Raw genomic sequence first — 27351 nt, forward strand, 5'->3', positions numbered from 1 at the left:
AAAATAAGTAACATGAATAGAAGTAACTGTTTTAAACCATCCTCTCCACAGCATACACTTGCCTCTGGCCACAGTAGCTCCAACAAAAGCCTCAGTTCTCTTGATATGGGGGAGGGGGACTTGAGGCAAGAGAAGGGGGAGTCGGGTATTGGAGGTGACAACCTTCACAAAGCTGCCTTTCCAACATTCCACAGTTTCCCTGACAATGTTGGAATTGGTAGGAGGACACTGGAACAACACAGAATGCTCTAAACCTTGATTCAAATTGCAGTCTTGGCATCTTCCTGTAATATGCACAAGTAACATTTACAGCATGTTCAAGAGGCAAAGTTCTTGTTTTGGGGTTACAGGAAAGGTCTGGCAACAACAACGGTGAGTGCTGGAGTTCCCTCTGCAATGCACTGCACTTAGTAATGGACATTGGAAAAGTGAAAAAACTTGTTTCATTTTTTCCTCCCCTTGATTCTTCAAAGGAAAAAGCATTTCCGTGACCATCACGTAACAAGCCACATTGTTAATTGCTCATGCCAATTAATGGTTGAATATAATATCATGAATGGAGCCATAGCACATGGTGACTTAGATTTCTTTATAGTTTCATATCTCTGCAGTAATAGTGCAAACTAACTTTGAATAACTGATGGTTGTCTCTTGAAAGAAGCCTGATATATTACCTGTCATCCTTCTGATATTTGAAGCAATTCCATCATGTTTAATAGATTGTGTGAATTAAAGAATAAATAACCCCTCCAATATTTAGAAGATTCATCTATCTATCTACTATTTATCTATCTACAATCTATCTATTAACTTCTGTCTTTATCTATATCTATCTATCTATCTATCTATCTATCTATCATCATCATCATCTATCAATCATCTATTTATTTATCTACCATCTATCATCAATCTATTACCTTCTTTCTATCATCTATATCTAACTATCTAGCTATCTATCTATCATCATCTATCTATCATCTATCTATCTACCTATCTATCTATCATCCGTCTGTCTGTCCATTTGTATGTCTGTCTGTCTACCATCATCAGGTATCTATAAAGAACACACACTGGGTAATTAAGCTGTGTTATCATAATTTCTCCCTCAATTAAGTGCTTTCAATGTACATTTCAGGCTCAAATGACCTGAAAGTTTGAAAAGAGGAATGTGGGAGAACCATGAGAGAAACAAATCTCATTAGTTCATAAACTTGGTTGTTCTTTGGAGCCATTAGGGAAAACACGACCCAGCGCTGCTGATTTAACTCATCAGCAATATAGCCCAAACTAAATTATGATTCGCAGTGCAGTTTGAGAAATATTTAGAATGTAAAATATAGCTTATATTGCTTCAGTATAAGCTTACACTCTCTTCTACCTCCCAGGTGTCTTCCTGAATTTATCAGTTTTTAATGCAATTTAATAACGTTAATTTATTCCCAGTATCTGGCATTCTTCCTAGAAAAGGACAGGACTGTGAGCAATTGATTTTTGGTCAGACTAAGTGCTTGTGAATACAAGTAGCTGCAAGAAATTGTCCCATTGTGGTGTGGTTGCTTCCCCTGGGCTTGACAATCATGACTATCATGGGGCTCGTGGCTGTGGCTGAAATCACAGAACTATAGTAATGGTGCTGTCAGTATTCCTTCATGGAGGGGGCTGGTCACAGGCCCTTCTCTGACTCTCCCTGAAATCAATCCACAACCCCTCCTGCCCCAACTACAGATAATCTAATACAAAAGTGCCTAGAAAATTCCAAAAATAAGAAATTGTCTATGAGTATAGCGGCCCATGAGTCACTCACACTCCTATAAGTAACACAGATAAGTTAATTCTGCTAATTTACCAAGCTGGCCCTGACAGAATCTTTGGTCTATGGGCTCCCTTTCTGAGGCATATATAGACATGTCTTTTACACCTCCCCAGCAAAGTCCCTATTCTCACCCCCAGCTTACCAGCATGGGGACTGGCACCACCATAATTCTGGACCTTCAGAGCTGATAAGTCAACTCTAAAAACAAAAAAGGCAACAGCTGCTTCCAGGTCATTCCAGTCTCTGAATCTATTTTCCTCAAATCACTGCTCAGCTTGCTTCTTAATTGGTTTCTGCATCTGTTCAGACATGCCCTTGGGTCAGCTGCTGTTAATCCTGGCTGCGGATCAGAATCACTTGGAAGCCTTCTGGAATGCTAATACATGCGTTAACTACATCACCGTCTCTGGGTATAGGGTCCAGTCACTTATTATTTCAAAGCTCTACAGAGACAGAGGACAGGATGACACCCTACCAAGGCTGTGATAGTTTCCCACATTTACCCAAGACACTCATAAGTTTGTATCTTCTTTTGTTGTTCTTTGCAGTGGCAGGGTTCAAACCCTGCACCCCTTGCATGCTAGGCAAGAGCTCAACTGCAGAGCTACACTCTTCCGTCTAGCCAGTATTTTCAGTTGGCATTATGTTAGGCACAGAAACATGGTAATATATAGCCTTGTAACTATGCTGGCTCCGACTCATCTGATGACAAACAGACAGTACGGAAGCTTAAAGAGCATTGCTTGACACAACTTCTTGCACGTACCTTACAGAGTTTTCACTGTGGGCATGTGTTGCTCCGCTGTCTGGAAACTGATTTATTTACCCATCCCTGCCTTGCCTAAGACATGCGTGGGGTACTGGGACCAATGTTCAATCGCAGGGCCCTGTCCCCTAAGTCAGCAAGCTTATGTCTAAGCGACCACCAGGAATGGTTATTAGATCCACCCACTCTGATGAGAAAGGTGATATTCTTACACTTCCATTTCACAGGAAATGGTAGGTCAGAGAGCCTCCTGGGATACGGCACAATGCATAGGAGAATTTGAACCCCGTAGTTCATGCCCTGTCAGTAGTAATCCAGCCTTCACCACTCCCCAAAACACAGCTTTCAGAAAGCCAAGGAGAACTGGGTGCCACAAGTTTCCCACCTGCTTCCTAACTTACTCTTAATGTTTTAGTCTGGATTTTAAAAAGATTTGTTTGTTTTTCAACACATGATTTCCTTGGAGAAACCATTAATTAAAAAAAAGCAAGCTACAGCTGCTTTCTAAGCGTTAGACTTATCCTCTCGCGTGGGAAGAAGGAAAAAATCCTCCATTCCTTAAAATGCTTTTAATTTGCTTTGTTGGGCTGGCATGCACTTGTGTAATATTCAAATCTAGGTGTCTGAAAGCTGGTGGGCATTGCTCTGCTTCCACCTTTTAAAACAAACTGATCAGGTACGTCACAGCTGTAACTGCAAACAGGACAGATGTCACTCAGCCCTCTGGTAAGCAGCCCAGGGGACTGAAACAGTTTCTCCTTGTGAATTTCAATCAAGGTAACAATTAGTAAGCACAGTGTTTGTAAAAAAAAAAATCACCTCTAAGTTGGAAGAGGTGAGTTGAAAAGTTCCTTGTTCCCCACATTTCTATGTGCAAAAATATTACACCGGGCTGGTGCTAAGATGCGAAACCCTGACCTGGGAGGCTTGAAGTGAGATGCTGTCGCCTGTCCTTCTGACAGGCTCACGCGTCCTGTCTGCTCTGGGGTTTGAGGACCACGCTTTCAGTCCCAAGGACTCAGTGCTAGCAGAATGCCCCACAGGGAGCAAAATGAAGCTGTGATTTCTATTACTCACTAATTCCATGATGGGACACGCCTACACTGGCTAAGTTCAAGCTACCTACGGGATGGCTGTAAAAATGCAGGGGGGCAAAATTGGCTCTCCTGGGTAGGTGCAAACTAGCTCCGGTCTCAGACAGGGGTCTGTGTGACTGGAGTAGACTAAGGTGCTTAACTCCTTAAAGAAAAAAGTTCAGGACAGTGAAGGAGGCAAAAAAAAAAGCTATAGGAAACACAAGGAAATAATAGTTTGAAGACACACGCTATTATGTGCTGGAGAAAGGCCAGGAGGTCTCAACCCTACCCAAAGTACTACAAGCAACTAAGGAAATGCTGAGAGCTGGCGACATAGACCAATACAAGTTATCCAACACCAAATGGTCAGCCCTGAATACATACACGCAGGTAACATTACACACACTGAGCAAGGTGTGTGTGTGTGTGTGTGTGTGTGTGTTTGACAACAATTACTAAAAAAAAAAAGAGAGGCCAGGAATTTGAAAGAGAAAGGAGAGATTTATATGAGTTTGAAGAGAAGAAAGGAAAGGAGGAAATGACGCAAATATTATAACCTCAAAAATATAAAGGAAATCATTTTTTTAATGGGTGCTAAAAGCTGAGCGTGGTAGTCCATGCACTCCAGAGGCAGAGGCAGGTGCATCTATGAGTTTGAAGCTACCCTGGTCCTCACAGAAAAGTCCATGCTAGCCTGGGCTGCATCGTGAGACTCTGTCTCAAAAATAAAGAAATAGGTAGACAAATAAACAAACATTAGAAATAATGAAGTCGCAGAACGATTAAAGGAAGACAGATTTGAGGAGCAAAAGGACCTGTGAGGCTGCTAACGGTAGACCTGAACCATGGTTTCACAGGTTTGGATAAGTGGGAAGGAAATCACCTAAAAGGAAGTGAGGAAGACAAGAAACAGCAAACCTGACCCTGAGCCAGAAGGGGGTGGGACCACGAAACTGCTGCGGAGCTGGGAGTGCACTCGTTGGCTCAGAGCCAGGGGCATCCCGTTTTTTCACATAAAACCATGCTTTATCCTCAGGCATGGTTAAGACATCAACTATGCTGACTAAGCATGCCTTGGAGTTAACAAGAGAGTTGATTTACGAGTGAGGGAAAGATACAAATATTTGTGTGCGGTAATAAACAAATTCTAATTTCCCCTTTGGTGGACAAGGACTTCTGAAGTCATCACTCAGATCTTAGAGTATCTTCCGTCTTGGTCGGGTTCTGTGACAGAGCCTGGGGATTCAGGCCAATAGTGTGCTGAGAGAACGGTGTGCTCTCAAGCGTTTCCCTGAGGCTGCGGTACCAGCGCATCCTAGGGAGCCTTACCCCACAGAGAGACTTCCAAACGGAGGTGAAGCTATTCCTCACAGCAAATTGAGTCCTTAAGAGACCAAACTCCTTTCGCCTGTTAAACCAGGGCTTGCCGTATCTAACACGCATGGCCTGGTGGTGACTGTGTGGCCACAGTTAATAAGCGACAGTGGGGAATCCGTGACAGGTTTCTACATTATGGCCTTCCCTTTGAGAGAGCCTGAGCCAACCATGTACGTCTGAGTGCGCAGGAAGCGCCGTTGCTGCCCTGTCGGCGGGCTCCTTCTCCACCCTTCCTTTAGTTACAGGCGCCATGAGACGCCTACACTTCTGAGAGTTACACAGAGCTTTATTTTGAAAAAAGAAAAAGAAAGAAAGAAAGAAAGAAAGAAAAACTTTTTCCTGTCTCTTGGAATCACGCTCTTAGTTTTTACTATGTTAAGAGCCTGGAGAGGGAACTTAAGGTCAAGCGGCCTCTCAGGTTGAGTAATTGCGAGCTGCAAGTTCCAAAATCTTGTCTTTGTCTCTGCCTCCAAACGGGCTTGTGGGGGAACAGTGATACAACCATGAGCTCACCGTGTTCGCTCAGATGATTTCCTGTTTCCTGTGCCTTTAAATACACAGGGAATAATCCCGCTTATTAAAATGAGACCCTGAGTGTGTGTGTATGGGCAGAAGTTCAATGAAAAAGGAAGAAAAATACGCTTGCTGAATACCAGATGTAGAATGCATAAATCCAGTTAGGACGGGCGGGGAAAAGCTTTATGGCTGACGTGCAAGGAAGCTGAGGGAACTCGAAGCCAGATAGGCATGTGTCAAGCAGACTTATTTAAACCGTCCACTTCCTCAGCAAAATAAAAGTCTGAGGGAGTTCTGTTTCCTCTCGTGGTTTGAAATTACAGTTGTGGGCTATAGAAGCCCTGCTTGATTGAGGGCTTCCAAGCGGAGGAGTTACGTGACCCAGTTCGGCACCACACAACAGTGGGATCGCCCAGTGTTTCTTACCAGGCCTCCTACATTGCCCTGTTTGTACTTTCTGTCCTTTGTCATCTTGGCAACAAATTGCAGTGCAGCTGACCACGACTTCATAGTCATCTGAACCAACAAGGCGCCTCCTGGTTTCCCTGTTTGATAGATGGTAGATAGAGTGCAGACCCTTGTTGTCCTCGCTCGGAGTCTGGACAGGCTCCTTCTGTTGGCCTTGTCCTGTCCACAGCTGACGCAGGGGCTCACAGCCTTAGGCATATCGATCTAAGTTAAAGCAAACCTGACTTAAAAAGCCACAGCCTGGAACCTGAGGAGAAGACCCAGTGAGGAGAGTGCTTGCCTTCCGCCCCAGAACCGGTGCAGAAGAAGCCAAGTGTACTTTTTGCTTGTCGTCTTGGCACTGGGAGTGAAAGAGGTAGAACCATGGTCACTCAGTCCAAAACGAACTTGGGTTCCAAGCAATTAGAGATCCTGCCTGAAAACACAGAAAGAAAAGAGCTGATGGCAAAAAGGAGGGTGGCCTGAGCTTGTCCCCATGAACAGGCACATGCACACATGGTCCCTCACAAACACGCACACACTGATGATGTGCACAACAACCTACGAGAGGCATGCTGTGTACCTTTTCAAGTATGGCACCTCAACAGGCAATTCCTGCAGATGGACATGGTAGGCCTATGGGTTATGGCATGAAAAATCTCAAAGCAAAGGTATTTAAGTGCTAACGATGTCCTTCAAGGTATTGGAGTTCCCTAACTTGTTCCTCTTGGGACACTTCTGTTCAATAATGTTCTGTTAAATATACCATGTTGTTATGGCTTTATTCAACAGAATACACGCAGATAGAATGGCATGGAAAACCATATACTTTGTAGTCATGTGAATCTCTATATCTATATCTATATCTGTATCTGTATCTATATCTATATCTGTATCTGTACCTATATCTGTATCTGTATCTGTACCTATATCTGTATCTGTACCTATATCTATATCTGTACCTATATCTATATCTGTATCTGTATCTGTATCTATATCTATATCTGTATCTGTACCTATATCTATATCTATATCTGTATCTGTATCTGTATCTATATCTATATCTAATCTGTATCTGTATCTGTATCTATATCTATATCTATATCTGTATCTGTACCTATATCTATATCTGTATCTGTACCTATATCTATATCTATATCTATATCTGTATCTGTATCTATATCTATATCTATATCTGTATCTATATCTATATCTGTATCTATATCTATATCTGTATCATCACCCCTCCCTCTCATGTGATACAAAACCCACCTCAAAATACATTAAATATCTCTAAGACCTAAAACAAGAAAAATACTGAACAAAAGGTAGAGGGATACTCTCAAGACATTGGGATAGGCCAAGATTTTTATAAGACCCCAAAAAGCACGGACAATAAAAACAAAAAGTAAGCAAATGGGGCTCTACAAAACCAAGATGCCTCTGGACCGCAAAGGAAACAATCAACCACAAAGTAATAACAGACACAATATGAAAAGCTGACATACACATTTCTTAAAGGAGGATTTACAAGTGGCCAGAGAACATACAAGAAAAGTGCTCAAGATCACTGACCATGAGGGAAATACAAATTAAAAACCAGGCTGAAGTTTCACTCCTCCCCCCACCACCCCCGCCCCACCCCAACCCCCGATTAAAATGGCTGCTATCAAAAGGACAAGGTAGGTATTGACAACAGTGCAGGAAGTGGGCAAATCACAGAATGTTGGTGGGAATGTAAAATGATAATAGCCAGTATGAAAACCCGTGTGGAGGTTCCTCAAAAAACAGACTACTGCATTTCCAAAGATAATGGAATAATTTTGTCAAAGATACCTGAGTATCTACAATTATGGCAGCACTAGATAAAATAGCTAATATATGGTATCCATTGATTGGTGGATAGATTTTTAAAATATTATTTCTCTTATTTTCCTCTTTCTTCCTTTCTTTTTTTCTTTCTTTTTGAGTTAGGGTTTCTCTGTATAGACCTTGCTCTCCTGTAGACCAGGAACTCTATAGGCCAGGCTGGCCTTGAACTCAGAGATTCATTGGCCTCTGCCTCCCAACTGCTGAGATTAAAGGCATGCACCACCATGCCCAGCTGGATGGATGTTAACAAATGGATTGTACATTTCACCATGCCCATTCGGGAACTCACAGGCGAGTATGTAACAGTCAGCACTTGACTCTGCGTGGTCTTTGTATTTGTCTTGCCCCACTCCTCGCCCAGCCACTCACTGACCCCAACCCTGAACACTTTACCGCCGGATACAACTTCACATTTTCAAATGTGTAGCTGTATACAGTGCACTATTATTGCTCAGCACATGTATTCACTGTGCATGTATGTCAGGGCAACCAGCATTTCCATCTACTTAGATATTATTCCTGTGTGCTGGAGACCGGATGTGTCTCTCCTCTGGTGTCTCTGGACATGCAGATATTTACTGTAGATTATTCTCATCCCACTCCGCTGTTAAACATCAGAATTGCTTCCCTCGACGTGTGTTTTGGTTAACATCCTGCTTATTTTGTGAGTGACCTGTTTTACTTCTGTGTTTCCGTCTCACTGTTAGTAAGCACGCAGTGTTTGTCTCCTGTGCGCAGTTTATTTCACTTAACATGATGCTGTCCTGTTACAAAAACTTTATTATATTTTATATAATATTACACAGTACAAATATTTATATATTTATTTAAACATAAGTGAAATATAAATATATTTTATATGATATAGATATTATACATAGATGCAATTTATTGTTTTTTCATAGAATCTTCTCTTTTATGGTTTAACATTATTCTATTGCATATATTCAATTCACACAGATGGCCCTGAACTCAGTGGGTCACAGAATAAACAGAGACATGAATGTGGGACAAGAAACTGGTAGGGGGAATGGGGATTGCAAAGGGGTGGGAAGAGGAAATTAATCATAATGGATTATATACATATATGAAACAGTTCAAGAGAAAGTTCAACCAACATTTAAAAAAAAGAAAATTATAAAAAATAATTCTAATTACACAAAAGTAATTCTTTTATTTTTTAAATTAAACTATAATTACATCGTGTATCCCCTTTCTTACCTTCAATCACTCCCTCTTGCTCCATTTTGAATTTATGGCTTTAAAATTTTTTTACTGTTATGGTTTTACACACACATACACACACACACACACACGTACACACACACACACACACACACACAAACACACACACACACACCCTACTTACACACTGCAGTCATATGCCAGTACATTCTGTCTTGTTTAATATTATGGATTCATATATATTTCAATACTCTTCCACTGGTATTCGCGGGATTCAGTTTCCTCTTCATTTCCCCCCTCCTTATGTGTACATTATACAAGGCACTGTCTTTTCCTGCCAATACATGTAGTTTTGTTCAATTTAAGCATCAGTGAAGGGTAAATATAATTCTGAGCTGAGTGTAGGGGTGAATGATTATAATTTTAACCCTTTGGAGCTGGAGGCAAGAGAAGAAGTTCTAGGTCATTCTTGACTACATGAGGGACTCAAGGCTAGCCTGTGCTGGATAGGACCTGCCTCAAACAAACATCCCCAGAATACAGCAAATCAAAAGAGTTTAAAAGTAAACCACACATATCTGGCTAATATTCAGTCAAATTTTGGTAACTACCGCCAACATTTTACATGGCTAATGTTTAAGACGAAGACTGAGACCCATGTCTGTTTAACTCAAGAACAGAAAGCTGGATGCTTATATTTTCATGCTCTGGGTCCTAGATAAGGAACAGCTGTTTTTCAGGAAATTGCTCTCATTACCTAGAACACTTGAGGCTGTTGTCAACAGAAAAGGTTAAAGCAGTTCTAGTGGGCCCCTCACTAGTCCTGAGAAACAGCATTTACAGAAAAGCAAGTCGTTTGACTCCCAATAGCTAATTGCTGCCTTCTGTTGACACGGGAGAACTTAAATGGACATTTAAAATCCCATCTCATTTGTTCCAGGGCAGGCAGTGGGAAGAGCAGTGTAAATAAACACTGTTCAGACACCGTACTTTAGACCCTCTCAGTACAAACAGGCTTATCTACCAGATCATTTTTAAAAGTTGTGCTTTGACAAGGACCTGTTAATATCAACATTGTGCAAAGGACTGTAGGTATTTCTCTGAGGGCCATTAAATTAATAAATCGTTAACCTTTTGCTTACAATTCTAAAGCCATGGACTCACTAGCATGTGTGTAGGAATAAGGATGGTCTCTCACCTCTGTCCTTCTCCCCAGTCCCTGAGGTTGTCACATACTGCCCTCTAGAATTCAGTCTCCCCTAAGAAACCATCTCCTGTAACTGAGCCCTGGTTCTGGCCTGGTACCACTTCCTCCACAGGCTGACCCTTAGCTGAGCTTATTCCTATATAGCTGTCTACGGAGGCTCATTCTAAGGTTCTGTCACTGACACATTGCTCAGTATGTTAACCGCTAGCCACATGCAACTATTTAAGCCTGAATTTAGATTCATTAACATTAAATGATACAAAAAATGCAGATATTAAGAACTCACACCAACCCACCCACGAACACCTACGTCTGGTGGAAACCCTCTACGACAGTGCACGTTGCTCATCAACGCTCACCCTCTGAGACTGCTCTCTCAGCTTCCTGTCTACCCCAAGCCCACTTCTGAACCTTACGGTGTCAGCTTATGTTACCCACAGTTTTCTCTTCTAACACACACTCTCATGTCACCCTGGCTCCATGAGATACTCTGGGATGACTTTCAACAAACACCTAGAGAAAATCCATCCGGTACCTTGGTGTTTCCCATCAGCCACTCACCTCTGTCCTCTGAGGATTTTGTCTTTTATGCCTCTTCAGTCCCCACTCCAGTGCCCACACATTGATCTTAGCATCGCCCAGAGCTTTCCATCCATAATCTTACCTTTGAATATCTCATTCTCAAATAACTATATTTCAACGAGTATTTCAACTGGCCCTACAGTATCCCCATCTGTATGCACCTTACACTTGCTGGTTTACCTTAGACTTATACTTGCATAGACACTAAAGCTCTAACCTTGTTTTCCCATTGAATCACTCATTTGGTAAAATTTGGCCTAGGAAAATTGAACTCGCTGTCTATACTGGACCCACATCCGCTAACATGTATATAACTGGAGGACAGCTTCTGCTAACGACAATTGCTACAGGGAGTCTGTGCCTGCAAAGACCGGCTAGAGCTGTAGTCAGGCGCAGAAGCTGCGGCATGCTTCAGGCCCATAGGCTAATTACCATATCTCTATCTTGTGCTAGCGGTAGCTTTAGCCCCATGGGTAGCCACGCCTTGCCCACCGCTGTGTCGGAACTACCATCCTATGACTAATAGATAGGAACCTTTCGGAAGTCATCAGCTTGGTAGGCCACGAGCTGCCACCTACTCAGAAGCTAAGAATGTCATCAGGCAGCATGCGAGACCTATAGGAAAGAGGCCCCGCCCCCATCTTGCTGGGACAGCCTCTGGAGTATCTGTTGGTGTGTTTTTGAAATGGTCCTGATTTGCTGGTTTCCTTGTTCAGCCTCTACATAGGAAAAGCGAACCCCATTCCATGTTTCTTGAGCCCCAGACACTCACATTTGGCTCCAGGACGAACCATCCTTCATTTCCTTTGCAGAGAGAGCTGCTGCTTTGCATCGACACTCCAGTCATCCTGACTGCGCTGACTTTGATTTACCTATTATTACTAATGCTCGTTTCTTACCTTTTCCCTTAAGCTCATGGCGCCTCTTCCTGTCCTGTTCCTACGTTAAGCCAGTGGGTTCCATCTCTTACTATAGTAAATTTAAAAACAACTCTTATAAAGTCAACAGAGAAATCCTTTCATCTTTTCTCCAGCCACCTCATTTTTCCTGTTTATAGGCAAAAACCCTAAAACCAATTTTGAACATTCTTTTTTTTTCCCCCCTATTGCTCTTCCACTCCTTGCAGCCTCTCTAGAACCTCCTCTGGCAGTCTTCTGACCCTGTCCCTTTACTAAAGTTGTTTTGGTCAAGGTCAGGGTGATTATCAGGTTATGCAATCTGATGACTCAGTCCCAGAGACTCTCACTTGACCTGTCACTAATGATTTACAAGGTTCACAACTTCCTGTTTTTAGAACTCTTTCAGTTGGCTTCCAAGACACCACTCTGCTGGCCTGTCTACTCAGTTGGTTTTTACATCCCCGTCTCTCTAAAACCTAAATGCCGTCATATCCTAAGACTCAGTGCTTGAAGAATTGGTTTTTATCCAATGCATTACTTTTAAAGGCCACCAACACACAATTCTGATAGATTTATATTTGTCTTCACCACAGTTGGGACTCTCAACTCATGTACCTAACTTTTTACTTAAGATAATTTAATTGTTTAACACTAACTTTTCAGAAAAGTCCCTGATTTACATTATGAAATTTCATCCTGTTGTAATGTCCCCCAATGTACAATACAGAAAAAAATATATTCAGTTGCTAAGTTCAGAACATCATACTTTGTTGGGGTTTGGTTTCGTTGCTGCCCAAAAGAGTAGGCTCACATACCTGTAAATGTTTGTAACCTTGCCTAAGAACTTATTTCTGTTTGACCAATAAAAAGCCACTATGCCCTGGCAGGGCAAATGGAATAGGCGTGGCTATGGTTCCCTGGCTGGTAGGACAGGAGTTCTTGGAAAAGGAAGTAGTCAGAGACCAGAAGAGGAGGAGAGTGTGGAGGAAGAGGAGAAGAAAAGGAAGCTGCTGCTATGGGTGAGGTGGCCTTTGTGGATGGAGATTTGGCCCAGATGACAAACATTAGCAAGTATTTGGGATTGTGGATCAGAGGTAGTTCGATAGAAGCTAGTAGAAGCAGAGGGCATAGGATTTTGGCAGGGAGGTATAGAAGGTAGTTTATGGGATTAATTAATATCTGCCCTGCCCTAGGTAAACCAAGGCTATTTTAAATGTGTTTCATTGATTGCTAGCAGGTTAGAAAATACCACCAACATAATAATTATAGGGCTAATAATAAACATTTATTAGGCCCTACTTCTAAATTAACTGCAACAATACTTGATGTTTCTTTTTAAAACACAAGTAAGATTCAGCTTATCAGTAAAAATTGCTTATTAAATCTTCATAGCACTTTGAAATCAATCTGATTGATTGATACCCATACACTTGTTTTGTCTGCAAGTGTAGAAGCAGGCCGCCTGCCTGTCATGCTTGAGGAGTTCAGAAGAGGATATCGCATCCTCTGGAACTGAAATATAGGGACTTGTGTGGGTCCATGTGTGTTGGGACCCGAAGTGGGGTCCACTGTGAGAACAACAAGAGCTCTTAATGGCTGGGCCATTTCTCCACTCTCCTGAGATCTATTTTTAACCATCTCTACAACTTTCAGTCTGGCTCAGCCACCATTTTTCCTTGACTAGATCTTGAAACAACTCCTTGCTCAGTTTGTAGACTTGTCACTCCTTGAAAGATCAGCCACCTCGCTCACAGAAAGGACTCATAAGTCAAAAGTAACAGACAGTTCCCCAGCCCCAACACAACATTGATTTTCTGAAAAGGCTCTCAGAGGCCTGCCACAATCTTTCCCCATTTTCAAAATGAGGTCTTCCAGTACTACTCTATCTGAGATTGTAAATCAATGTCTAATTCATAATTCTTGTTTTAATTAGGGTTTCTATTGTTCTGCTAAAACACCATGACCAAAAGCAACTTGGGGAGGGAGGGGTTTATTTCTTTCATACTTCATAGTCCGTCATCCTGGGGTGTCAGCGTACGAGCTCAGGGCAGGAGCCTGAGGCAGGGACTGATGAAAAAAGCCATGGAGGTAGATATGTTGTTCACTGGCTTGCTCCTCATGGATTTCTTAGCACCCAGGATGAAGGAACAAGTTCTGTATTTTTAGTGAGCAGAAATGAGGTTTTGATGGAATGTGGTTTTGGACGTGAGTTTTCTTCCTTATAATTTCATATGAAGAGAAGATTATCTGGTCTTCAGAAACACATGCATTTCCTGCAAGAAATCATCGCCACTCAAAATGTTAGTTTAGAAAAGTTTCTTTTAAGTCACCTTATGGCATCCTTTTATTCTCCTCTTTCTTTCTTTCTTTCTTTCTTCCTTCCTTCCTTCCTTCCTTCCTTTTTCTTTTTTTGGTTTTGGATCACAGCATATTTGAAAGCTGTTAAACAGATCTTACTCAACTTTTCCAAAACAATTCTTTAGTGGAAAAAGACCAAGGACCAGGAATGTAAAACATTGAACCCAAGAATACTTTTCCAAAGTTTAATAATTTTATGAATCCAGATGTTTAAAATAGAGTTCTAGGGTTTTTAAAATATATATTTAACATTTGTCGCTGTGACTCACTTAGCGTTTCATGAGATACGCACGTAGTCAGATCTTGTAGCTGTTGTAAACATGGCCTGCCTGAACCCCATACCCAGTTTTGAAGCCTGTGGTGTGGAGATAAGCCTGGCCCCACTTCTAAAAGGGCCATCCTCTGTCCCTGTGCATGGACAGCTCTGTGAAGACGTACACACACGGCTGTCTGGAAGACTGGCCACATTCAGAGGGTTCTTAACTCCAGACTTACGGCTGGAGAGCAAAGTGAAAGCGGCAATTAGAAAACCACAAGACAGAGTTAGAGGAGGCGACTTAATGAAGATGGGAAGAGGAGGCTTATGGGTAGAGAGAAAAGAGGATATTCAAAGAGATCTGGCTCCGGCCTGATCCCAGGACCTCTAACAGCAGCTGATATTGTTAAACATTTTTAAAGGTCATGTTCTCAGCAGGGTATGGGGGCCACACCATTACCCAGCCCCCTGGAGGCAGAAGCAAGACAATCTCCATGTTGGAGACTTCCTTGGTCTACACAGTGAGCTCCAGGTCAGCCAGGGCCACAGAGTGAGACCTATGTCAACTTTCCCCCAAATAAATAAGAGTACAATTCATATATTCACTGTTCATAAACTGTGCTTGAAACTCAGCCAATAGCGTAGTGCCAGCAATGGATGTCAGGCACACGCTCTCCTAGAAATGGCAATGATGAGAAAGAACTCGGCTACTGTGCTGTCTGCACAGACACTGATGCTAACCTTTAGGCCATCACAGCAGAGAAGACATTATGTTAACGAACGTGCCTAACTAGAAATGTGCCTGATGGGAGAAATTTTTGATTAATACAGTTACCTTTCTCCTTGAACTGGTCAAGGCTGAACCCTTACATGTAACCTCAGATCCTTTGCTGAAATTCTTACTAGAAACTAAATTTTTAACTTGGTTTTTATAAAACTTATTATTCCAGTGTTCTCCAAATTATGTAATTATCTAGAACAAGCGGCTTTAAGCTTGTGGATTGTGACCCCCTTGGGGGTTGAACAACCCTTTCACGGGGGTGGGGCATATATCAGATACCTAGCATATTGACCATTTACTTCACGGTTCATAACAGGAGCGAAATTACAGTTCCGAAGTATCAACGAAAATAATGTTACAGTTGGGGGGCGGACAGTACAACAGGAGGAATTGTATTAAAGGGTCACATCATTAGGAAAGCTGAGAGCCACTGCTCTAGAACAAGCCTTAACAAAGGGTCTGGAGAGGTGGCTTCTATCACACAAACAGTATCCCAGAGCTCCCAGGAGGAGTATTGAGAGTTTACAGAGCCTTGCCTGAGAACCATTGCAAAGTCATTTAAATGTAAGGCAGTTCTGAACTTGTTGAACTTTGGGAGGTTGGCTAGCAAGAGAGCAAACCGTTTAAGTCACTGTTCAGTATGTAATACGGGTCACATGATGAGGAACACCTCCTCTGTCCATGCTCCCACACTTCCTTTTAACAGCAGAACAGGATTTTAGCTTACCTAACGTCTTACTGCTAGGGACGGGCAAAGTGGTCCCAATTCTAGTGTTTGGAATTCTGCCGGAGGCCAGGGTTTCCATTGGGATCCCCCGCCACATTCATTAGGTCGGGTTTGAGCATATTAAGTAAAATTAGTTTTATTTATTTATTTTTGGACCTTATTTCTAGAAAGCCCCAACAATTTTTAGAATACCGTTTAAGCATCGTTACTTTTCTACTTAACAATGAGAGTTTGGAGTTGTGAGGTGGTAAATGCTGGAACTTTATATCTGAAAGTCTCATAATCTTTTAGCTGGCACATTTTTTGAGATTAGTATTTTTCAATTATAGGAATAAAATTCAGAAAATGTGAGATGGTCAGAAGGACGGAGGTGCTTTGGGGGGGTACTTGGGGTGCTGGGGAGAAGCGTAGTCTGCCATCAGGGGAAATGCATATACACTGAATGCTTACAGTTTGAGGTATGGAGTAATGGGAAATGTTGGCCAATGTCCTTTCTGTTGAGAGGCTCTTACTGCTCACTAAGCACCTGCTCGTTTTCTACTTTACAATGAAAAAAAAAACTGGCACCTGTCCTGTAGGTTGCATGGGGCGGGTGGTGGTGGTGCATGCTCTGTCATTGAAGAGGAAGTTCCTCTGGGCAGGACCTCAAGATTGGCATGAATCTTTACACACACACACACACACACACACACACACACACACACACACACACAAATATATTTACACTATTCGTATGTATTCTTTAATATATAATATAGTACACATAATACACAAATATGATCAAACATCTGTGGAGTAGCGATCACAGTTCTGTGATGGCAATGAATAAAAAAGCATTCAGTCCGGCATTTATACTGAAGCTTGGCTGTGGGTACAGATCCTTCTCTTACCCTCTCGTCTCAGCCTCCAGGATATCAGTGGAATGCCATTCTTGTCAGTCAAATTCATGTGTGTGTGTGTGTGTGTGTGTACGTATACATATGTATGTATGTGTGTGTATGCGTGTGTGTGTGTATGCGTGTGTGTGTGTGTGTGTGCATTCAGTATTTTGAAAGAACAAAGGACTCCCTCTTCCCTGGCTTTCTGTGTCCTGACCTAACCCAGGGCAGCCTTTCTTCCCAGGAGATCTATGTGATCACTGGAATTACAAAGCAAAACAGTTTTATCAAAGTGCCCAACAATAGAATAATGAAGTGTGGAAATATGAACTTCTTGCAAGCAGATGCAAATGTTTGTGAGTTTACTACTGAAATTAGCAAAATAAGCAACAAACATCATTTTTCTTTTCTTCCTTAACAACCACATAGGGATGTGAGGCTGTGTGATCATAACACAGTGTGAGTCAGAAGAAGAAAAATGCTCTGACAATACGAGAACATAAATGCTCTAATATTATGAGATCATTTAATGGGTGACTAGAGATGATAAATAGCTAATCTTATGGAGCACTGATCTCCTGCAACAGGAAAGATAAGAGAGTCTAAAAAATTCTCACAAGGTACATTTTAACAGCTGGACATAATTTGACAACCATCATTTTAAGTACGTAATCACTGCAGGAAAGTAGAAAATAAAATAAAAGGAAGATCTTAACCCAGAAAGATGGTCTGATATTCATGTATGCACATGTGACTAGAGTGAAGGTGTTGGTCTGAGTGGAGCTGGAAAGCATGTCCCTGAGGAAAGCCAGACTTCCCCAGACGCTATATCACCAGCCAGGGAAATGGTAGATTACCAGAAATATGAACAGAGAAGGAGGGGGAGGAGGGGGAGGAGGGGGAGGAGGGGGAGGAGGGGGAGGAGGGGGAGGAGGGAAGGAGAAGGAAGGGGGAGGAGGGGAGGGGGAAGAAGGGGGAGGAGGGGAGGGGGAGGAAGGGGAAAGAGGAGGAGGAAGGAGGAGAGGGAAGGGGAGAGGAGGAAGAAGAAAAGTGAGAGGAGAAGGAGGAGGAGAAGGAAGAGGAAGAGGGGAGGAGGAAGAAGAGGAGGGGGAGGAGGTGAAGGAGGAAGGGGAGGAGGAGGAGCATCAGCTACTGACAAAGGCAGAAACACAAGAAGCTCCTGTTCCTCATGCCATCCAGATGAGTGAAACCCCCTCTGTAGAGCTTGGCAACCACAGGCCTGTCTTCACAGAACAAGTGGGAAACTCAAGGTGAGAAGATGGCCTGAGGTGGTGCTGGGTAGGAAGTGCCCAGAAGTGCCTCAGAATCTGTAGTAGAAACAAAACCGAATGTAACTACTTAGGAGTATGCGCCTTGCTTGGGCCTTGCTAGACTCCCAGAGATAAATCCCAGGAAGCTATGGCCTAGCAACACAAAAGCAAGCATCCACAGAGAAGCATGAAAAAGGTTTGTTCAACGAGGCAAGGTTGGATATAAAGGCTTCAGATATAGGAATTACTATATCCAAAATACTAATGTTTAAAATATTTAAGTAAATGGATACAGGGATTTGTACTCATATTCAAGGAAATTACAATAAAAGATACATCTATGTGTGCATATATTTATATTTTGAATGTATATAAACATATATATGAGTCAAATAGTATATATGTATACATTAAAACTTACAGATTTTAAAATAAATGATTGAACTGAATTTTCTACTGAGTGGAATGAAGAGATATGATACAGATGAGAAGAGAGTTAATAAATTATAATATAAATTTAACTGTATGCCAGACATGGTCCTGAATGCTTGCCTGCTACTCGAGAGCCTCAGGCAGGAGCAGTGTTGGCTTTGGTGAATGCAGTCACCCTGAGCAGCTCAGCAAGATTCCATCTCCCAAACAAGACAGTCTGTGATTTCCCACCATGAACCAGAGACAGGGAGGAGGAGGGACGGAGAAAGGAGACAAAGCGAGACCAAAGTATGAAGCCTGAAATGACACAGTGCGGCAAACCTCTGGGTATCTCAGAGAACAGGTCTTTGATTTTTTTTTTTTCAAAAGGCAATGGAGTGACTTTAGCCCTCAACTGAAGTAGAATAAATCTTAGGTAGGAAAACCAAAGCTACGCAAGCCAGGATGTATCATGTCAAAGTAGAGTGGTGTAATGATATATAGCATACAGGCCAAAGCCTCATCTTAAAACACAGTTAACTTGCCTACCAAGGAACTACACTTAGACCAAAAGCTAATGAAAGCCAAAAGATGGCGGGAAAATATACTCAGGTGTAGAAAAGGAAAAAGCTGGCCTAGATGTGTATGCACATAGAAGAGGCTTCCTTTTTAACCAGTGCATCTTAAGTGTTTACTACTCCTGGGGGGAGGGGTGTACACATGTGGCACAGCATGGGGCTCTGTGTGGTTGGTCTTCTCTTTTTGCCGTTACGTGAGTTCTGGGGGTTGAACTTAGGTCACCATGCTTGCACAGCAGAACCAGCCTGCTGAGCCATTCTACTGGCTTCAGAAAACTAACTCCAGCTTGCTGTCTTTCTTTCTTTCTTTCCTTCTTTCTTCCTTCCTTCCTTCCTTCCTTCCTTCCTTCCTTCCTTCCTTCTTTCCTTTTAAAATGTATTTTGGAGACAGGCAGTCTCAGAGTCACAATTCCCCACCTTATCTTGCTAATGCCTCCCAAGTGTTAGAACTACACACAGGTGCCACTACACCCGAACTGCAACTGGGTGCCACCAAACCTGGCCTCTAACTTTCCAGATTGAAGAAGGAATTAGTTTTCATAAAACCGTGACCATAGCTATACAAACAACATCAGATATGAGTATAAAATGTAGAATTTTGCATGGTTTAAAAAAGAAAATATAGCAGACCGGAAACAATCCCCTAATGATGCATCCATCCGATCCCTCAGATCACAGTCAAGGGGAACATGGGTAGGATAGGGAAGTAAAATGATCAACCAGCCTACTTTAAAGCATGGAGATTGGTTATCTCCTGAACCCTAGTGATCAGAAAGGTCCTTCAACACGTCAGAGGACTATATCGCTACATAAAGTCAGAGTCAGTGCAATGCGAGGAGAATGTGATTACCCCTCCTGGCTTTGAGGATGAAGGCTGGGGACAATGGAGTGCCCATGGCCTCTGGAAGCTGGAAAAGGCAAACGAGAGATCCTCCTCAGAGCCCACGTGAGGAGTCCAGCTCTCCTTATACCTTGATTTTACCGCACAGATGCTATGTAGACGATAAGCCTTAGTTGACCAAGCTGATTTGCGCATTCCAGTTTGTTACAGCAGCCATGACACACGCACAGAGGATGGAAAGGGAGGGCAGGAGACACAATATGCTGCGTCCTGACGATCTCGGAAGGAAAGCAGGAACACAAAGTTGCTGCCCTGTCTCAATCAAGACCACATATAAAAATGCAGCAACTGAAGGGCTAGGCACGGAGCTTCCAAAATACAAAAGGAAAAAAAAAAACCTAAAAACAAAATAAGAGTTTTAAGCTCCTTAAGCAACACAAGGATGAAGAAAACAAACCACCACCAACAACAACAAAACAAGCAGAATGAGGCATATTATAAAACAAGATGGTAGAAATTTATTCCATATACATTAGCAATGATAATATGCTATAAATATATTAAAATTATAAGTTAAGTGACTGAGAATGGCAAACTGCATCAAAATGTAAGTCTAACAATTGCTATCCATGATAGCCTTGAAGCCAAAGAACATAGAAAAGTTAGAAAATTAGAGAACAGTTAACATTGGAAAATACTAATAAGTCATGCAGCTGCGACAACTATGTTAAGACGCAATCAAGCTCTTAAAGGGTTAGTGTTTTCTGAGATGACCGCTACACAGTAATAACCAGTATGACCTAAGACCATGGTTCTCAACCTGTGGGTTGCAACTCCCATGGGGGTTCCATATCAGGTATTCTGCATATTATCTGTTTATGTTATGATTCGTGAGAGTAGCAAAATTACAATTATGAAGTGGCAACAAAATAATTTTATAGTTTGGGGTCACCACCGCATAAGGACCTGTATTAAAGGGTGACAGCATTAGGAAGGTTGAGGACCGCTGAGTTAAGAGATGCATGGCTACTACAAACCACCATGTATCTAATAATATTCAAAAAATTCTCACGGCAATTCCTGGCAAATGTCTAGGTTCCTAAGGCCAATGCCAAAGTGGGAAGTTTTAATTCTTTTTAGTAATAAGCAACTTGAACAAACATACTTAACAAGCCTGCTATAGAAGACACATAGAAAGCCAACAACCCAAACAAAAGAATGCATAACTTCTCAATCACACATTAAACACTTGCAAAGTATCACCATTTACATCATAAATACATTGCAATAAGTATAAAAGCATGTAGACCCGATTATATAAAGTTGGTGATCAATAATAAGAAAGTAAATGCATTCATTCGAGGATTGAGACTTTAAAATCTGTAATTTCTGAGATAAGCGATCACAATGGAATTTCTGAAACAGCACACTTGTTATCAGCTGAGCGTTAAGCAAATTAACGCTGAACATTGTGTAGCAGTGTTAGAGTAAGAACTACTTGAGTGAGAAAAGAGAAAGATGTGGCTATTAATGAGACAAACATATTGATAGAAGTTTTCTTAAAATAACAGGAAGTTAAAAAAAACAGCTTGAGGAACGTTAAAGGACCCCCAAAGAGAAGATGGTTTAATGTGTGATAAAGGAAAACTAAATTCAAGCTGATTTTATAGAGAATAGAGATAAAATGGGCGAAGCTATAATCTGAACAAAAAAAGAAAAGACAAAAATAAATAACATTAAAAATAAAAGATGTGATGTAAGAATTTATTTCCCCTTTTGTCATGTAACATAACACAAATTTACCCTTTAATAAGCTAACCAAAAATTACTGTCTTGGACCATATATTTTAAACTGGGGCCAAAAATGCCTAAAAGTTATAGTTGATCAGATTGACTCAAGAGGAAATAAAAGATATAAATGGAGTTATCAGAAGTATGGAATCTGGAAATGGTCATGAAGGAGGCTTGCTGGATGCTGGCCAGTGGTCCTTCCTACGCGCATCCCACCATCCGCCTGAAGCTACAGCACACGGTGCCAGCGGTTGGGATGATGGACTGCAAATAGGACTGCTCCCAGAGAGCATCGTGACTCCGCTGTGATTTGTTTATGAAGAAACTCTGCATCTTCCCACACATCTTCCTACAGAAAACAATCCTCCAGAAACTGGCTTCAGCCCTGACTCAAAACAACTCAAAGGAAGCTTTCTCACCTTTATAAACAAAACAAAACAAAACAAAAAAAAACCCAATTCTCTTAGACTTCTGCCTGGCCAACCTGGATTTTTGTCTCTGCGTACATTTGAAATGAAATAAAACTGTTCATGGAAGAAAGTAATCTGTTGCTTTAATAGGTTGACATCTCACTAACAAGGGTGTCCTAACTCGAAGTAACGTTCACATTTCGTGTCTAAGCTAAATGCCTTGGGTACCTATCTCTATTAGCAATCCTTGGTTTGGAATAGAATAAAAATATTGCCTGTTGAGGAAGGATTCAATGTTACTCCTTTAAATCCCTATTTGTATAAGTGCATAACACTGCCTCTTTACTTTGTATGCCTTCAAATGGACTTTGTCCAAAAGCAATAAGATCCTAAACTCACCATTATGAATGTATTCACAGTCTCCTCTTGTGGATGAAGATAGAGGGTTACTCAAGGGTGCCCTGCGTTTCTCTATTCACTTGAAGTCTTTTGGGGGCAACACCAACCCCACCAGTGTGTTTGAAACCCTGGAGGACATTGGTTTGTTTTTGTTTTTTTTTTTAATTTAAAATTTAACTCTCCTGAAACTTTATTTCACCCCATCTTCATGTTTCTATTTGGATAATTGTGCACACAGACACATTAACTTCTTTCATTCGTCAGTGGGAGAATTACACTCTGGCTACAGGGACTACATCATAAGTACTTGCTAACTCATAAGTAGAAAGAAGTGGATTCATTTTAAATTTATTATTCAATAAAATATTATCCCCCATTTGGGACAGATACAGAATTTGTGGCTCATTTGAAATACCAGCCTGTAACCTCATTTTTGTCCAGAGAACAGTCCATCCTTTTGAGCTTGACCCTATAAAGCATTTTATTTATTTGCCTTTTAATTCCAGGGTTGATCTTGGTCTTCACACTCTGGCTGGTCCATGGCGAGCATTGGCAGCTTGCCTCCATAGTCTTTGGGGGAGGATGACAAGCCGTGGTTCTCACTTTGAAAAAGATCTTTACAGTCCGCAGCAGCCAGTTTAGATTTTGAAAAGTTTTTCCTGGAACCGTGACAGCTGGTGGGGTTTTTGCTCTAGTCGGTGAGGTGAGGGGATGGAACTGCTTTCACTCCTGTTTGGTGATGGGTGGGAGCTGGCCCCGTGCACACGCCCTTGACGTTTTCATCGGAAATCTTTTATCGCTTCGGAATAGAACAGTGTTCTAAGTGACGTCTTTCTAAGGAGTAGGAAGAACAGGAGCAGTGTCAACCCGCCCCAGGTCTATAATAAGGATCCTAAGCATAAGACACTGATGACGACGACGCCTGCACAGGAATAGAACGGCAGAAACCGCGGAGCTGACGGCATAAGGAAGACGGTGTGGAAGGTAAGATGCGACTTAGGACTATAAATGGCTCAACTTTGTAACTTCAAAGAGAAATCCTTTCTCCTATAGTAAAACTACCAAAAACCCCAGACACATTGGTTGGATTCAATGCATGAGAGGAGACGTGTGTTCGGTTGGTGCTTTGTATTATGTATTGGAGGCACTCCCTAACTATTGATGTTTTAAAAATATAAAATTAGAAAAAAGTAACCATTAAACATCACAGGACCTTTCCAAACCCTTCAGGCAGAAGCCTCTTATCTCTTTTCAATGGGCTCTTGAAGAACGGAGTCAGCTGCTTCCAATCCTCGCTAACACTGCCCCACGGAGCCTTCCAGAATTTCCCACATGAGTGCCATCTAACAAGAAACCACTCTTCCTTCCTTTCACCATATGCTAATGTATAGGGGACAGCTACCAGTGCTCCATGGATGGCCCCAGGAACGAAGCACACCCATTCTCCCTTCTGCCTGACAACACAGTGATTTTACCGTTGCTCTTAGTCTGCCTTTCAGCTCCCTAGCCTTACCCGATCATTTTCACAAAGCCCTATTTTCCATCTTCATTTCAATTTAGCTAGCCACCACAACTACAATCTTTTTTTAATGTAATGGTTTCTTTATTCTTCCAAACAAATTCTTTCCCTGCCTAACTCATTTTCTCCGTTATACTCATTGGTTTGTTGTTTCCACTGTTTCAGGTCCTTACGAGGCCATCAGTCTTCTACCTCCACCGATCCCCAAACTAAGGCATCGCCCCAGAGTCACCTGTGGAAACGCAGGTGGTGAGCCTGGCCCTCCAAAGCTGCAGTGAAGTGATCTGGGGGCAGAACTTGAGAATTTCTATTTCTAACAAATTCTGTTAGATTAACCAAACCAAACCAAACCAAACCAACACCCGTTGAGGACCAGTGCGGTTATTCGATAAGACATTTGTTCCATGAGACAAATGCATACTGAGGAGTAAGGACTTCAGAACTAGAGATACATCTTAGTAAGTTTCTGTTGCTGTCATAAAATACCATGCCAGAAGCCACTTGAAGGGAAGCACATGTTGGCTTGCACACAGCTCCAGGGTATAGTCCATCACAGTGTGAAAATCCTGGAGGCAGGAGATTGAAGAGGCAGCCAGTCACATTAATTCTCCCCGCGAGGAAGCAGAGGGAGATGCGTGCATATGGCCTCTCTCCATCTCACATGACCCCAGATAGGGAATGGCGCCACCCACTGTGGATCTTCCCGCTAAGTTAATAAGCTCAAGCCACTCCCCTGTGAGCACGCCCAGATCCAAGTGTTCTAGAGGATTCTACATGCTGTCAGGCTGACAATCAGTGCCAACTTGCACAAGACCTAGTCTGTTACACCTTTTAAATTAATTTTTAAATTTTGGAGTAAGTTGTGGAGTTAAAAATAGTATCTCCCTTTTAAAACTGATGTATATTTTTAAGCCTGGCATTATCAGTATGACAGAGTTTTTTTGAATGTTTATTAGTTATTTCATTTGTGTAAATTGACTATCAGTCTCATTTTAATTTTTTTCTCAGTAATTTGTAAGACTTTTATATTTTCTATAGGTTAATCTTTCATTTGCTTTTGTATATTAAAATTACATTTAATTAACTCTTCACCAATATTTTACCTGTATGTATAGTGTCTATCCCACACTCAAACTGTGAGACAATTTCTTCTTAGCACTTTGCATGTAAGGTTTGTTTAGGTTTTGTTTGTTGGTTTGTTTTTGTTTGGTTGGTTTTAGAGACAGGGTTTCTCTGTGTAGCTTTGGCTGTCTTGGACTCGCTCTGTAGACCAGGCTGGCCTCGAACTCACAGAGATCTACCTTCCTCTGACACCTGAGTGCTGGCATTAAAGGCATGCATATCTGCACTGTAGATAGCTAACAACGGTCTTGATATCTGTGACAAACTTGTGCATGCACACATGACTAAGTATGTAATAATGATTGTAACCGCAACCTAGCTGGTTGTATGTTGGCACTGATGATCAGACACCTCCCAGACCAGTGAAATATGTGTCAAACCCACGATAGACGACAGTAGATCTGCAGTCGTCATGAGGAAATACAACTGATTCTATGAACAAGTATCGATTGAAAAACTGTATGTGTATATACCCTACTGGTTTGTTTTTTTGTCAACTCAACACAAACTAGAGTCAGCTGGGAAGACAGAGCCTCCGCTGAAGAACCACCTCCAATAGATCAGCCAGTGAGAGTGGCCGTGGGAGCATCTCTATGTTAATGACTGATGTGGTGGGCCCACACCGACAGTGATGGATGCCACATCCTCGTCCTGAGCTATGTAAGGAAGCAAGTTGAGCAAACCCAGGGGGGAGCAAGCCCTGACGTGTTACTCCTCCGGTGGCCTCTGCTTCAGTTCCCACCTCCAGGGTCCCGCTTTGGGCTCCTGCCTTGGGTTTCCCCAGTGATGGAGTGTGACATGTGAGTATAAGCTAAAATAAAACCCTTCTCCTCCATCTTGGACACTTTGGTCAGTGTTTTTATCATGGCGACAGAGGAGCAAATTGCGATCTATGTCTGGGACATGTTCCTCCTGTGTGTTCCAAGCCGCACTTGAATTTCTGGTCCTTCTGCCTTAGCCTGTTGAGTACCAGGCTCATGCATGTGTGCCGCCACATCTCCTGTGATGTGCAGCTGGGTCTGGGTTGTCTTTCCGTTGCAGGTGTCTCTTTATTGTTGTTTTATGAAACAAGCTCTCAGTCACATAGCATTTTCTCCATTCTGCCTCTGGGTCCACTCACCTCTCTGTATCTTTTAACGCACTCCTCTATTCACCCTGTGAGGTGGCACATGGAATTAGAGCCTTGATTAGATTGAATGCTGATTTTTTAAAATTTATTTTCTCACAATTTCATACATATAAAACGTACTTTGATCACAGTCCTCCCTGCATTATCCTCCCTTACCCCTCTCTCCCCTAATCCCTTCTTGCAGTAAGATCTCTCTTATTCTTGTGTCTTTGTTGGAGCATGGCCTAGTGCATTTAATAGGGCTGCTTGCATTAGACGATTTACTTAAGCAGGGGCAATTTACCAATGGCAACACCACTGAGAAATCTGATTCCCCCTCCCCCAGCAACAGTTAACTGCTTATACCTCCCTTTGGGGGGTGGTGGTGCATTAGTTCCTCCTGCAATGCATGCATGCAGTGTGTTTTGATCACATCCACCCCTGACAGCTCCCGCTGGGTTCCACCCGACCCCGTAGCCTCATGTCCTCACGTCCTCATGTCCAATCCTTGTCTCCCGGTCTCCCTTTCTCCTAACAACCAAGTCGAGTGCTTGACTTTTGTATCCTTGTTGACAAGGCCTTCCTAACTCTGAGGTCATGAATATACTGCTTATCACACAGATTGGAGAATGCTAGAGATTTCTGTAATTCCACCAATGACATAAGTACTTGACTTCATAATGCAGGAAGCACATGAAACCTTTTTTGAAAACATGAAGGATTCTAGTCACAGCTTTCACACTCTTAAATATACAAAGGTCCAGTGGTTACTGTCTGTTGTTCAGATCTGTGCTCTGCCACTTTCATGCTACGTAATGGTCCCGTGTTTCTCTTAGTTTGGCTTTTCCATCACCACCGCCATCCCTGTTGTCTTCTATGGCCAGGATGCCTTTCTGTCTCTTAACTTGTTGAAATGCTCGCCGGACACTATGGACTATCTTTCGCTGTCCTTTTCCTGGAACGTTTTTGTCATTACCCTCGATTTGCTGTTCTTGGTTCTGCTTTTTGATGCTCCTGATGCGTCCCAGTCACTCCTGCTCCCTTGGCATAGGTGTAAGTCAACAGGAAAAGCTTCCTTCTCAACCCGCATGAGATTAATAACAATAATAGCTTTCAAATCTCGGTAGAGATGAGGAGAGAGAGAGTCGCAAACATTACTGG

At 42.1% G+C, this 27351-nt stretch overlaps 1 long non-coding RNA gene across 3 annotated transcripts in view; it reads left to right on the top strand.

Moving 5' to 3' along the window:
• Nucleotides 1-244: 244 nt before the first annotated feature.
• Nucleotides 245-27351, top strand: part of LOC311595154 — a 71987-nt gene continuing 44880 nt past the window's right edge. For all 3 annotated transcript variants that reach the window (XR_014778330.1, XR_014778331.1, XR_014778332.1), the window contains exon 1: nt 245-372. This is a non-coding gene — a long non-coding RNA (uncharacterized lncRNA). The remainder of the gene's footprint in view (nt 373-27351) is intronic.

The sequence above is a fragment of the Acomys minous genome, assembly GCF_964271855.1.
Source record: "Acomys minous genome assembly, chromosome: 3".
NCBI classification, from domain to species: domain Eukaryota; kingdom Metazoa; phylum Chordata; class Mammalia; order Rodentia; family Muridae; genus Acomys; species Acomys minous.